Source organism: Diabrotica virgifera, chromosome 1 (genome assembly GCF_917563875.1).
Source record: "Diabrotica virgifera virgifera chromosome 1, PGI_DIABVI_V3a".
Classification (NCBI taxonomy): Eukaryota; Metazoa; Arthropoda; class Insecta; order Coleoptera; family Chrysomelidae; genus Diabrotica; species Diabrotica virgifera.
Window position 1 is genome coordinate 85,037,761 of NC_065443.1, and position 15,549 is coordinate 85,053,309.

The 15,549-nt window shown below is 31.6% G+C and overlaps 1 protein-coding gene across 1 annotated transcript in view; it reads right to left on the reverse strand.

Moving 5' to 3' along the window:
• Positions 1-15,549, reverse strand: part of LOC114335725 (solute carrier family 2, facilitated glucose transporter member 1) — a 508,422-nt gene that overhangs the window by 461,839 nt on the left and 31,034 nt on the right. The gene's annotated exons all lie outside the window — the stretch shown is intronic.

The following is a 15,549-nucleotide window of genomic DNA, read 5'->3' on the forward strand; positions in this document are numbered from 1 at the left end:
CCACTAGACCAGTGTTTCTCAACCGGGGGGCGATGGCCCCCTGGGGGCGATTTGAGATTTTCAGGGGGGCGATAGAGAAAAAGGCAACGCCATGTCCTTCTGAAAGTCCGTTTCGGGAGTGTAGGTATGAAAGATTTTGGCCGCGGGTAAAAGAAGTATATCAAAGAAATAGGCTCGACATAATAGAAAGAGGGGATTTGAGGTTGCTATAAACCAACATTGAGCCACACATAAAGGAATTATGTGAGGGACACCAGGCCCAAGGGAGAAATTAACAATTTTTTATTAGTAACCATTTATCATTTTACGAAATGTAAAAATCATTAAATATTGTACTACTTAATTATTTGTTTCAATTTAATTGGGGAGGGGGCGATCTGTCTAAGGGGCCAATCATCGGAAAAAGGTTGGGAACCACTGCACTAGACCACACCTTCTTATAAGGTACTAATATGTAAATTTTACCAATTTTTGAGTATTTTGCGCTACCGCAAATTGTCTGTTTCAAATTTATTTCCTATTTTTTAAACTATTAACTAAACAGTTTTCACTATAGCACGTTCAAATATCCAGTGGCGTAACAAACTCCGTCGGCCCCCCCCCGCAGAATTGGAAATGGGGCCCCCTTTAAAAAATTACCCAATGCAACATGTGTAACAAATACCTATATGTGTTACAGCCCAGTAAATCAACGTAAAATATGGCGATACCGTGTAATTTTCAGTGTCACCACCAAAGAGGTCAACTCAAGACTTTTCGAGTTATTTATTTTATGAGTAAAAATATTTATTGTTGAACAAAAAAAACACGTTTTTAGGCGATTTTTCGCAAATAGTTCAAAGAGTAAGTATTCGATCGAAAAGAATATTGTTAGCAAAAATGTATTTAGCTTATAAAAAAAGTGAAACAAAAAAGAAGTCTATCGACTCAATAAAGAAAACTTGTAGCTCATGAAAAGATTTTCTTATTCGTCAAATTCCAAATCGAATATTTCAACGTGGAATAACCAAAAAATGAAATATTGTTCGGGGAAACTCATTAGAACTTTTTTAAAGAGTTTAAAATAAGCTTTATTTTTTACAAAAGTTTCTAGCATCAAAACTAAGCCAGTTACGCTCAAAATACAGTTAATCCCATTTTTTGGTAAAAAATTGTGAAAATCTCCCCCTATTTAGCGCCACAAATGAAACTAATCATTATCGCTTTACAAATTACCTAACCTTTTTATACGACCTGTAAGTTTCACCGGTTCAAAGTGCTTATTTTTAAATGGGTTCTAGTTTAAGGGCTTGAACGAGTCACTAATCACGAGTATATGCAAATTTTAAACAGCCATGTCTTAACCAATTTTTGTCTTACAGAAAAACAAAATAAAGCCAAAATATTTATAAAAGCAAGACCTACCTACATTTCTTTACTCTTTGAGATTTTTGGTATCACTATAATACTTTTTAAGTTATTTTGAAAAAAAAGGCATTTTTCCAAAATAAAAAATTTTTTAATTTTTTTTCAAAAATAAGAATTTCGAACCGGTCAAACTTACAGATCATATAGCAATAAATATTTAAAGTACCGAAATGGTAAAGCGCTAATGATAAATTTTATTTGGGGTGCGAGATAGGAGCAGATTTTCAAGATTTTTTTACCAAAAAGGGGCCAACTACTTTATTTTGAGCGTAACTCGTATAGTTTTGGTGCTAGAAACTTTTATAAAAAATAAAAATAAAGCTTTTTTTTGAAACATTTAAAAAAAGTTTTAAGAGTTTTTCCCGAAAATTGCTTCATTTTTTGGTTATTGCAGGTTGAAATATTGGATTTGGAATTGGACAAATAAGAATAATTTTTCATGAGCTTCAACTGTGCTTTTATTGTGTCGATAGACTTCATGAATAAGTACACCAGTTTCTGAATCTTATAAGCTACATTTTGCTACAAATATTTTTTCGATATCTAATATTTAATTTGATAAATACTTATTTTTGAGTTATTTGCGAAAAACCCGTCTGAAAACGTGTTTTTTTTGAAAAATAAACATTTTCACTCGCAAATGACTTGAAAAGTATTAGCATAGATAAAGAAACTCTATAGAAGAACAAAAGTTGCTTATAATTAGTCAATTTATACATTTCCGGACTTATTTTAAACGTATGTTTTCCGCCCCAAGGAGGGGTGTCACCCCCCAAAGTAAAAGCAACCAACAGCATAAATCCAACTTTGAAGTGGAGTGTAACTAGAACCTAAATCCAAATTGTCAAGCAAATACGTCCGTCGTGACGCTGATCATGAATGTATTCATGAATTGTTTATGACGACTTACATTTTTCATCTTAATTGGTATAGAATAAAATAGAACAAAAATTACTACATGATTACATTAGTATTATTCTATGAGATGAACAACTTTCTTCTTGCACTATCTACTATCAGCAAATATATTATCTACAATTTTATTAATTCGGATGGACAACTTTATTTTCAATACTGCACTGCTTAAAAAACGTATGTATGCAAATAATATAGAAACACATTTTTACATATATTAGACAACAAGATGGGGCCCTTGACATATTGGGGCTTCATGCTGCGGGGGCAACTGTTACGCCTCTGAATAATTGTATCTAAATACTAGACGTAGGTAAAGATTAAGAGAAAACCCATTTCGGCAAATTGCAATTCTCAAATCTTTCAATAGTCATGTACAAAGCATTATAGTTTTTATTGTCTTTACCATAAAAAGGCCGGAAGGGATTAAGTTTCTAAATATTATGAGATGATTTCAACTTGGCAAATACGTCTATTTAGAAATTTTACGTTTTTAATTTTAAACACACAACGTATAATAATATAACAATGACAGATTTTTACATAATATCAGATGACCAGATGGGCCCCTAAGCGATTGGGGCCCCCCCGCAAGCTTCACGCTGCGGGGGCCTCTGTTACGCCCCTGCAAATATCATTGGCTAAAGATTGTAAAAATAATTGAAAAATGTCTTGATTTCTGAAAAAAACTAAATTTTAAGTATATGTAATGCGCTACATATACAGGGTGTCCCGAAAAGATTGGTCATAAATTATACCACAGATTCTGGGGTCAAAAATAGGTTGACTGAACCTCACTTACCTATATACAATAGTGCACACAAAAAAAGTTACAGCTCTTTGAAGTTACAAAATGAAAATAATTTTTTTTTTCATATATCGAAAACTCGTAGAGATTTTTCATTGAAAATGGACATGTGGCATTCTTACGGCAGCAGCATCTTAAATAAAAATTAAAGTAAAATTTGTGTACCCCATAAAATTTTTATGGGGGTTTTGCTCCCTTAAACCCCCCCAAACTTTTGTGTACGTTCCAATTAAATTATTATTGTGGCACCATTAGTTAAACACAATGTTTTTAAAACTTTTTTGCCTCTTAGTACTTTTTCGATAAGCCAGTTTTTATCGAGATATTTTGAATATTTGTCGAATCCACCACATATTTGTATATGGTTAAGGACCTATGATATACATATCTGTTAATAATCTGAAAATTTATTTATAATTTACATTTTTAGGTATATTTTGAAGAAGAAGCCACATCTCGATAATAGGTGACTTATCAAAAAAAGCCTAAAAGGCAAAAAAGTTTTAAAAACACTGTGTTTACCTAATGGTACCACAATAATAGTTTAATTGGAACGTACACAAACATTTGGGGGGGTTTAAGGGAGCAAAACCCCCATAAAAATTTTATGGGGTGCACAAATTTCACTATAATTTTTTTAAGAAATTTTACCTTAATTTTTATTTAAGATGCTGCTGCCGTAAGAATGCCACATGTCCATTTGTACATCATTCATCATTCCATCATTGCGAGTTGTGGATTGTTTACCGATAATCGTTTTAAAAATAAGTGGTGTTTCGTTTTATAAGTTGTGAGTTTACAATTTTGCGGTAATAATAAGATTCCAAGTTGAGGTATAAAAATAAAAGCAGCACATTTTGGTTTTTGGATTGAAACGTTTCAAGTGTGTCGTGTAAAGTTTTATTTTTCATTAGATCACTAAGAGCCGCTATATGTGAAATTTGCTAATCATTTTAGGCACGATAAGTCTAACTTAAATAGCAGAACCTCAAAGAAAACCTATGAGCACTGTGCTGTCACTTTTTAGTGGCACATGCCTCGACAACGGCGCACCAAACTTTCCACTTACGAACGGGATAAATAATTCAAAAGTTAGGTACCCCCACTCACTACCAGAATTCAATTTTTTTTTCATTTTTTTTTAAGTTCTATATGATTAACAAATAAGATTCAGCGTAATTTTAACCCACCACACCCTTCTCCCTTCCCCCACCATCAAAAACTTCATTTTTCGTTTTTATTTTTTGTTAAGGGGGGATGCAATCAATTTTAAAATTTCAAAAAACGCACACGCATAGTTGAGGCCTTGGCAAAACATGTTTTTTTATGGACCCGTAGATTAAGTGTACATAACCACAAAAAAAAATTTTTGTCGGAAAAAAGCCTATAACTGTTTTTTGGGGATGGTTGCAGGTCTAATTTTTTTTGATCGTATGTATTTTATCAAACACTACATTTCTAATTTTTTCCAGATTTTTCCGTAAGGTTCACCACCTTCAAAAATCAAAAAAAAAGTTTTTTTATGCGGTTTCGGTGGACGAACGTCCACCATTTTATGTGATTTTAGAAAACTACGGAACGTATTCCTACTTTTTCAATACAAGTAAAGTCTTTTTTTATGCGATTTTTTTATGCGCTTTTCTCTGGAATCTAGAACGTATCTACCGCATAAAACGAGACCTTACTGTAGTTCCTAAACAAACTCTTCCGTTAATTTTGTGGACTACTGTATCTGTGCCTGCCTATATGTACAATTTTTTATTTTTTTTTATGTTAAACAACAAATCAAAACATTTCGTCATATTTTCGTTTACAAAATATAAAAATATAACCAATTGCATTTCATAGAACATAATGTATTCTTATTGAAGAAAATTATTAACGACATTAACGAGAATTATTGCAAAATGTTATCTTGTAGACAGACGTCGGCGTCGTCGAGTACACATTGTCGACTCGACTGTCACATGTTAATTTTTACGATTTAAAAATATAAACGTCAGTCAAATTTCCCAAGTTGACGCAAACCCAAACAAATGCGTAAAGATAAGTTAAACAGAGACAAAGTTGACATATTTATTAAGTATTTAATTGTCCAATAAAGGAAATGTTAATATTGTTCTAAAACTTTTCCTTGTTCCTTAACTCATTTTCGCCACTGTATGCAATAGTAATAGCTAATATGTAGTATGTATTTTTTAATACGGTAGATACAGGGCCGCGTTTAGGTCATTTGACGTCCTAGGCAATTCTCTAGTAGCCAGTAGCCACCCTTCAAGCATGTACCTACCATTTTTGCGAAAACAAAATTGCAAGCAGTTTTTTTTTAGTTAAATAAGAATACATAAAAATTGTCATTCCAGTTCGATCACATCAGATTTCTTTCTTGATTTTTCTTTGGAAAAATCATCTATAATGTCGTCATAATTTATCGCCTTTGTTACGTCACTCTCTATGAGGTGAGTAAAAAAATATGAATTTCGCTCATGAGTATAGTTTGTACCTTTATATTTCACAATATTTCAAATAGAAGGATGTAATTTCATATTGAAACAATGTTTTTAATTCTAAACAACTTTTTGTAATAACAATTTTCAATATTGTGACAAATAAAGGTACTTTACTCCTGAGTGAAATTCATATTTTTTGACATACCTCGTATAAAATTAATAAAATGTGATATTTGATGATTGCATCTTAGGGCTTGGGACATACAGAGATTTTTATAGAAAATACCTCTTTTCGTAAAAGTAATAATAAAAGACCCGTGTTGAGCTGGCCCCCCCCCCACTTGCAAAAATTAAAAAACAAATAGCCCTGATTTATGAGCTATTTATGAGCTCTCATATTCCGCAAACTAAAAATTTTGAGCTCGTTCCACTGAGCAGGAATTTAATACCCTAGTGGGGGGGGGCTGAGTCAGCCCCCCCCCACTACTTAAAAATAGGAATATTGAATCGGTTTTTGCGGCAGAATTACGAGCTATTTATGAGCTCTTGAAATTATATAGTTTCGATTTTTGAGCTCATCCCCTTCACCCCCAAACAACCCTTTAATTGATTTAACTTAAGAGAAAGATGCTGAGAAAACTTAAAATATATCGTATTGCGAATATAATTCCTATAGCTTATATACTCTAAGAATAAACTATTAAATCAAGAGCATTTCGATTATTGAGCTACAACCCCTTCGCCAGAAAACCACCCTATCTTCCCGGCTTAAGAGAAAGTTGTATTTAAAATGCGTTAAACTAATTATTTGGCGACTACATATCATTTAATAATTTATAAGCTTCCAAATTACGCGCATTTAGATCAGTAAATTGCAATTTATTTTGTATAGTGCAGTCACTGAAGGTAAAAATCAACGATTACCTTCAATTTCGGTGAACCTTCATCGATTTTCACGAAAATTGGTCAGTGGTTAGAGGATACGTCAAGAAACAAAGGTGACATGGTACCACCTTGCGCCTTTACCCTGAGGGTGGATACCGCCCCTTCTCGGAGGTGAAAATTATTTTATAAAAAATAAATGCACAAATCAATAAAAGAACAAATTAAAAGCAAAATTTATTATATAAAGTTAATAAAATAAGTCAATACTTTTTAAGTTATTAAAGATCAAAGATTTTAATTATTTGTGAAAAAAATGCATGTTTTGAAAAGGTTTTTTGTAAATCATTGAAAAACTTTAAGTTTTTACAAAAAAGTTAATAGTAGTTTAATTCGTATAGCTTATATTCTAAGAATAAACTCTTAAATCACGCGTCTTTCGATTATAGAGCTACAACCCCTTCGCAAGAAAACCACCCCATATTCCCGGCTTAAGAGAGAGTTGTTCTTAAAATAATTTAAATTAATTATTTGGCGACTACATATCGTTTAATAATTTATGAGCTTGCAAAATATACGCATCTCAATTATTGAATTGCCATTTTCTTTCTATAGTGCAGTCACTGAAGGTAAAAATCAACTAGTACCTTCGATTTCGGTAAATCTCCATTCATTTTCACGAAAATTGGTGAGCGGATTTTGATACTATCAACTTTTTCTGCATCTTATTTTTCATAGGTATTTCTAAGTACTTTGACAAGTATTTAGTACCTAAGTGTTATAAAATGCATCTCTTTCCCGTTATTTAAGCTCGAACCCTTAGATTTTAACAGTCGCGGAAAAAATATACATTTAATTACCAATAACTTACTTTAAATTAACATTAAAGGGTTTTTCAAGTAAGCAATTTATTATATTTTTTATTAGCTTCAATTTTAGTGATGAAAACTTTTTTGTAAAAACTTACAGTTTTTGAGGCATTTATGAAAAATCGCTCTAAAGCATGCATTTTCATTCCAAAAATTAAAATATTTGATCTTTAATTACTCAAAAAGTATTGATTTATTTTAATCACATTATATAACAAATTTTGCTTACAATTTGTCCCTCTCTCGATTTGTGGGGTTATTTTTAATAAAGTAATTTTCACTCCCGAGAAGGGGTGACATATACCCCAGGCTAAAACCCCAAGTTGTTATTGTCAATTCGTGAAAATAAATTGAGATTTACCGAAATCGAAGGTACTAGTTGATTTTTACCTTCAGTGACTGCACTATAGAAAGAAAATGGCAATTCAATAATTGAGATGCGTATATTTTGCAAGCTCATGAATTATTAAACGATATGTAGTCGCCAAATAATTAATTTAAATTATTTTAAGAACAACTCTCTCTTAAGCCGGGAATATGGGGTCGTTTTCTTGCGAAGGGGTTGTAGCTCTATAATCGAAAGACGCGTGATTTAAGAGTTTATTCTTAGAATATAAGCTATACGAATTAAACTACTATTAACTTTTTTGTAAAAACTTAAAGTTTTTCAGTGATTTACAAAAAACCTTTTCAAAACATGCATTTTTTTCACAAATAATTAAAATCTTTGATCTTTAATAACTTAAAAAGTATTGACTTATTTTATTAACTTTATATAATAAATTTTGCTTTTAATTTGTTCTTTTATTGATTTGTGCATTTATTTTTTATAAAATAATTTTCACCCCCGAGAAGGGGCGGTATCCACCCTCAGGGTAAAGGCGCAAGGTGGTACCTTGTCACCTTTGTTTCTTGACGTATCCTCTAACTTCTGACCAATTTTCGTGAAAATCGATGAAGGTTCACCGAAATTGAAGGTAATCGTTGATTTTTACCTTCAGTGACTGCACTATACAAAATAAATTGCAATCTACTGATCTAAATGCGCGTAATTTGGAAGCTTATAAATTATTAAATGATATGTAGTCGCCAAATAATTAGTTTAATGCATTTTAAGTACAACTTTCTCTTAAGCCGGGAAGATAGGGTGGTTTTCTTGCGAAGGGGTTGTAGCTCAATAATCGAAATGCTCTTGATTTAATAGTTTATTCTTAGAGTATATAAGCTATATGAATTATATCCGCAATACGATATATTTTAAGTTTTCCCAGCATCTTTCTCTTAAGTTAAATCAATTAAAGGGCTGTTTGGGGGTGAAGGGGATGAGCTCAAAAATCGAAACTATATAATTTCAAGAGCTCATAAATAGCTCGTAATTCTGCCGCAAAAACCGATTCAATATTCCTATTTTTAAGTAGTGGGGGGGGGCTGACTAACCCCCCCCCACTAGGGTATTAAATTCCTGCTCAGTGGAACGAGCTCAAAATTTTTAGTTTGCGGAATATGAGAGCTCATAAATAGCTCATAAATCAGGGCTATTTGTTTTTTAATTTTTGCAAGTGGGGGGGGGGGGGGGCAGCTCAACACGGGTTAATAAAAGAGTTATCTTATGTGCAATAAATAAAAACGAAGTTAAGTATCCATAAAGAGAAAAGTTTGGAAAATATATTTTTTTTTAATTAGAAGCATATAAATGTATATTTGATCTTAGATTTTAATTGCAAACAACTTTTCATAATAAGAATTTTCGATATTCAGAAAAATAAATGTACTTTACCCTTGAACGAAATTCATATTTTTTGACATACCTCGTATAATATTGATAAAATTTGATATTTAATGATTGAATCTTAGGTTCTAGAGCATGCAGAACTTTTTATGAAGAATAACTTTTTTCGTAAAATTAATAATAAAAAAGTTTCCCATATGTTTCCAACTTAAGTAGACACGCTGTATATGCCAAAAAGTCCTGATTTTAAAATAAAAATCGACCTGTCTGAGGATTTCTCTTCAAATTTGCTCATTCTCGAGATAATGAATTTATGCAAACTCAAACGTCCTCATACTACAGTGTCGCGCCCGCTTGATTAGCAATTAAAAAACAAAGGGGTTTTCGATATTTTATTGCAAAAAACTCTTTGAGATTTCATCAATCAATGTTTAAAGAATATCTACCTACCTTGGCAACATTGAAATTTTTAGTTAAATGTCCGATTTAGGGTTAAAAATAGCCGATTTCGCAATTTTCAAAATTTTTAACAAAAACTATTAACCTAAGAGAAAAGTCACTAAAAACCTTTTCTGTTTGGAATGATTCAAAAAACCTAAGAAAACTTTGTTAGATGCAAAAAAATAATTTTAGGAAAAACCCCTAATCTTTCCCCTCGCCTGGCAAGGTCTTATGCTAGTTGTTCGGAATCGCCTGTCATTGTACACATTTCTTCTAAATGACTTACTCAAACACATACTTAAATTTAAACTTTACAGGAAAAAGTTTATTTTCCCCCTAAACTATGCACTTTTCGATTCACATGGTAAATACATGTGCAGGGCTGATGCCTGCCAGGTCATGGTTTTTAGCCTTGGTGTGCTATGAATTATCACTATACAAATTTCTAGCCTTACAGGAAGACCGTTAGTCGGAGGGTTCACTAGCTCTTAGGTTATTAACATCAATACCCTATCAGAACCGCCCCCCGGAGCATGTGGTGCCCAGAGTCACTGCTAAGGCACGTCATCTTCTGAAGTTTCGAGGGTTTTCAGCACTAAATAATTGATGCAATCAGATTACTCGGGTTTTTTGTAGTCGCTGAACACGAATACACTATCAGAACCGACCTCTAGAGCACTTGCTGCCCGGGCCTTGAATATCAGTCACCCTGGGCACTAGGTGCTCCGAGGATCAGTTCTGATGTCATATTCATGTTCAGCAACCCCAAAAACCTCGAAGTAACAAAAGCTGGCTTTTAATATACTGATTTTGATGCATTTCTACCCATTTTTCTACTGTAGAGTTTTCTCCTAACGTCATCCCGGACACAATGCAAAATGTTGTGTATCAAAAGCATTCGCAATGGCCATAAACCACAATACAAAATAGTTCGAGATAAAAATTTCTAAGAAACTAAATTAGGACCTTATACATAGAATCGTTTAATCGTAAATCATAAATATTCGGAAAACATCGGAAAAGTCTAGGTATATTTTTAGAAAGAGACGTAATTTCTTCTTTAATTATTTTGGATACATAATACATATGTAATCGGTTTGTAGTGATTATTTTTTTATAGTAGTATTTAATATACAAAAAAAATTGTTGAAATTATATACAAAAATAAAGAAAAGTACAATTAAAAAAAATTGGTTCTCATAAAATATAAGTGTGACGTCCACCCTGATTTATTAAAACGTTTTTATATACTTGGCTTCGTCTTTGTCACTGTCTCCACAAATTTTGTAATCGATTTTAAACAGGAGTTCTAGGCTACCTAGGCACCTGAAATGTTCAGAATAGCTCAGAACTTGCTAACAATGCAATATTTAACTGCTATTATATGGATAAATATTCTTCTTCGTGCGACTAGAATAATTACTCCTGTTTGTCTACCTCTTATTCTGTTTCAGTTGTTGTTGACTGTACATTGTCTTTCCTCCTTTTCGGCAGCCTTTCAACGGGTGTTCTGCTATAAGGCTTGTTGTTTTTACAGATGTTTTTCATTATGGATAAATCGATTTTTTTAATTTCAAACTATTTTAAAAATGTGACTAATGCAATGACATTTAGATTCCATTTTAGAGTACGTCAACAAATCGATAATTACAAATTGATGGTGGCTCAGTGGTAGAGCATTAGACTGCAGATCGAGAGCTCCCGAGTTCGAAACCCGGCTGTTGCGTATCTTTTTTTAATTTTTTAAATAAATAATTAAAAATTAATATACTAAGTTCATATTTTATAAGTTAATTATTATATACAGAGTGGGCCAAACAAACGTATCCACCTCGATATTTGACAGTATTTATTAGATTTTAAGAAAATAAAAAACAGGTCAATTTTTGATCTAAGGGGGACACATTTTTACGGTACAAACATCTGTCATTTGTCAACTCCCTCCCTTCCACTTCCCCCACCACTTATTTTTAAATAGGGAATAGGGTTCGTGTGATAGCTCATTTGAAAGGTTATTCAATTCTCTATTCATTGATATCAACATTGACATAAACATTTATACAGGGTGCCTAAGAAAAATTATTTTGAATTTGATTAATTGACACAAAAAGAAGAATGTATGTAATTTATTTAATTCAAAATACATTCTACTGTTGTCACAAAACAGAAAAAAATGTTTTTTGATAAATAAACACTGTTTTTCGCTCAATTTCAAGGTTCAAGCTTCCACCCTCTGCCTCTAGGTAAATTGAATATTGAATTTAAGCAACAAACAATGTTAATTTATCAAATAAACATTTTTTTATGTTTTTTGTCAGCAGTAGAATGTTTCTTAAGTTAAATAAATTACATACATTCTTCTTTTTGTGTCAATTAATTAAATTTAAAATAATTTTTCTTGGACACCCTGTATAAATGTTTATCTCAATGTTGATATTACTGAATAGAGAATTGAATAACCTTTCAAATGAGCTATCACACGACCCCTATTCCCTATTTCAAAATACGGGGTGGGGGAAGTGGAAGGGAGGGAGTTGACAAATCACAGATGTTTGTATGTACCGTAAAAATGTGTCCCCTTGGATCAAAAATTGACCTGTTTTTTTATTTTTTTTTTAAATATAATAAATACTGCCAAATATCGAGGTGGATACTTTTGTTTGGCCCACTCTGTATACATATTAAATATACCATTTTAAATATGTTCTTTGGTTTATATGGAGTTTAAATCCTGTAGAGAAAATATGCCTCTAAACTAGTCGATTACGATTACAACATTCTTTTATGGCAGAAATTGAAACAACAAAATAGTTTATAATTTTATATTGGGTCCTATAAATAATGAAAACGTTTTATTATAAAAAGTTATTTTTTATAAAAGTGTAATTATTACGGCTCTGCATCTGTCAGATAGACAGATGCAGATTGGTGATATCCAGTTGAGGCAGCGAACAACGACCACGATGTGGTCGTTGTTCTCTGGTTGTGGTACGTTTGCCCATTCTTTTATCAGACGCTCTCGGAAAGAAAACGGTTTTGTATATAACATATGTGGAGTAATTCTTCACTGAAGCATGTCCTATACATGGTCGGTGGGATTCAGATCGGGGGATTGTGCTGGCCAAGGCAACACATCAATACAGTCGTTGCTAAGCCAGTCTGTCACTGCGCATGAGACGTGTGGACGAGCATTATTATGCACGAGGTGGAAGTTTTGACTAGCCGCACTAGCAAACGGACGAGCGATAGGTTGTAGAATGGTGTCTAGGTACTGCTAAGCTGTACTTCCTGTAGTCTGCGGTGCGGTCTACAAAGTTCAAGCCAAGTATGTCAATTTTTGAAAAGACATATGTGTATAACCTAATAAAACTAGGTTATACAATCTTATAGAACGTCAGAAAATGTATGGAAACCAATATAAACATAGAAAGTTGACAGATCAGTGGCGACGCGTGACTTTTTCTAAAGTGTTACCAAAACCAGATATTAAATATATACCAGATATATTATATATTATCTATATGTATAAAGTATTTTATAAATATTTTTATATATACAGTGTTCCCATACATCAAAGTTTGTTCGACTAGACACCGTGAATTTTCAGCTTGCTATTAATCAACTTTTTTTTGGTACGCGCGATCCAGGTCTATTATAAAAGTAGATGAAATAAAATTAAAAAATTAAAAATTTAAGAAATTATATAAAGTATCTACAAACTAAAAACATATTTGTTGTTTTTAGGTAAAATATGTATTATATCACCTTTATACTTTATTAAAAAATCCAAATTGTATAATTATTAGGGCCGGTTGTTCGAACGCTAATCAACAATGATCAGCCCTTGTATACTAATCAGTACATTCATTTGTCATTTTTAGCATAAAATATTAAATAATTTTTATTTTATTGATTATACACTACAATGTACTGTATAATCAATATTATTATATGTCATATTATAATAATGTTGTTGTTAATTAATATATTTCGACAAGTAATTAAAATCGATTAATATGATTTATATTGGATAAAAAGGTATACGCTGTGAGCTCGTACGTAGAGGGGATATTTACAAATTCGCGAACGCCAGTAGTGACAAGTTTGTAAACGTTTACCGGAAATTTGACATAAATGTCAAAGTGATTAATTTAAAATTAAAATTAAAAACATTAATTATAAACAATATTAGTTGGTCAAAGCTGTGGTATATATTTTTACCTTAAATATACTTACGTTTTAAATACTGAATTTAAGTTTTTTTAATGTTCCGTAATATCTAATTATAAATAATCTATTATAATCTTAGCGCCATCTACACGATTATTGTTGTTCTGAAGCTATTTTCTTGTGGCATTTTTACAATTTTAACTATTTAGAATGGGAAATAAGCCACAATATTATTAAAAAATGATTTTTATTATTAACGTTTCGACGCCCAAATCGGGTGCCGTTGTCAAAATACAAAATACTATTAATATAAACAAAAATGTTGTTGCTTAGTAAAAAAATTCTTCTAATAATTTATTTAATTTGACTCATTTATATCGGCAATTCAGATACATATGATACATTTTAAAGTAGAAGACTTTAAAATGATATTGCCAATATTTATGAGTTGCGTTCCTGGGACGACTTTACTGAAAGATAGTTCATTCGATTACATGAAATCAACCCCAACTCAAGAATATCCGTCACAAAAAAAAAAAAAAAAAAAAAAAAAATCATAGCATGTGATCTGTCTTTAAAAAGACAACCACATGCACATGTAACGGTGACATTAAAATTCTCGCGTTAGAGATCTCATAGTAAATCACGAGGGAAAACCAGGAAAAACCTCGTGATACTATCCCGACATCGTAAGTATTTGGTCTTACATTTAATTTACTCTCAAAATTAATACCAAATTCTGACTTTACTATAATTTTGTTTAAATTATAAATAATATCAATAATACATGGGTATATAAGTAATACTAAAATATAAAATATGTACTAACTCGACTATTGACTTACTAATTGTGGTATTTTCTTTCTATTGACTTCCTCTTTCAGTATGGGTATCCACATCCTACTGCATTCCACCGAGGAATTTGCGACACAATTGGTTTCGTTTAGCATAATTAGAGCTGCTTCTTTGATTTTTCTCTTTTTACTATCTGTTTCTTTCAGGACTATACTTGAATCTCTCCATTGAACTCTATGTTCATTATCCCATGCGTGTTGACATATTTGAGATCTATCAAATTCTCTATTTTTAATATAAGATTGATGTTCACTTATTCTAACGTTTAATGGTCTTGATGTTTCACCTATATAAAACTGTTCGCATTCACAAGGTATTTTATAAATACAATTCTTTGTCCTTTCTTGTTCATTGTTAGGTTTAGTTTTAGATAGAATAGATCTCAATGTGTTGGTTGTTTTGAATGTTGTTGAAATGTTGAATTTATTTCCTATTGTTTTAAGTTTCTCGGATATTCCTTTTATGTATGGTATTGATATTTTCCTCGTATTATTTCTTGTGAATGTTGTAGGATCCCGTTCTATGTTGTTCTGTTCCATTCGATCCAATCTTGACAATTCCTTATTTATAAACGATAAAGGATAATCATTTTTTAATAAAACAGATGTTAAGAATTGTTTTTCTTCTAAAAAGGAATTTTCGTTAGAACAAGTAATTTTGGCTCTATCATATAAGGATTTTATGATTCCCTTTTTAACGTTGATGTTGTGATTTGATTTGTAATTGAGATATCTGTTGGTATGTGTTGGTTTTCTATACACTTGAGTCTCATATCCAGTATCCTTCTTTAAGACTAAAACATCGAGGAAAGGCAGGGTGTTATTATATTCCTTTTCCATTGTAAATTTTATTGTCTCTTCTTGATCGTTTATAATATTCAGGAATGTATCCAACAATTCTGATCTATGAGGCCATATTGAAAACACATCATCTACATATCTCCACCATACAGTGGAGTCAAATTAAATAAATTATTAGAAGAATTTTTTTACTAAGCAACAACATTTTTGTTTATATTAATAG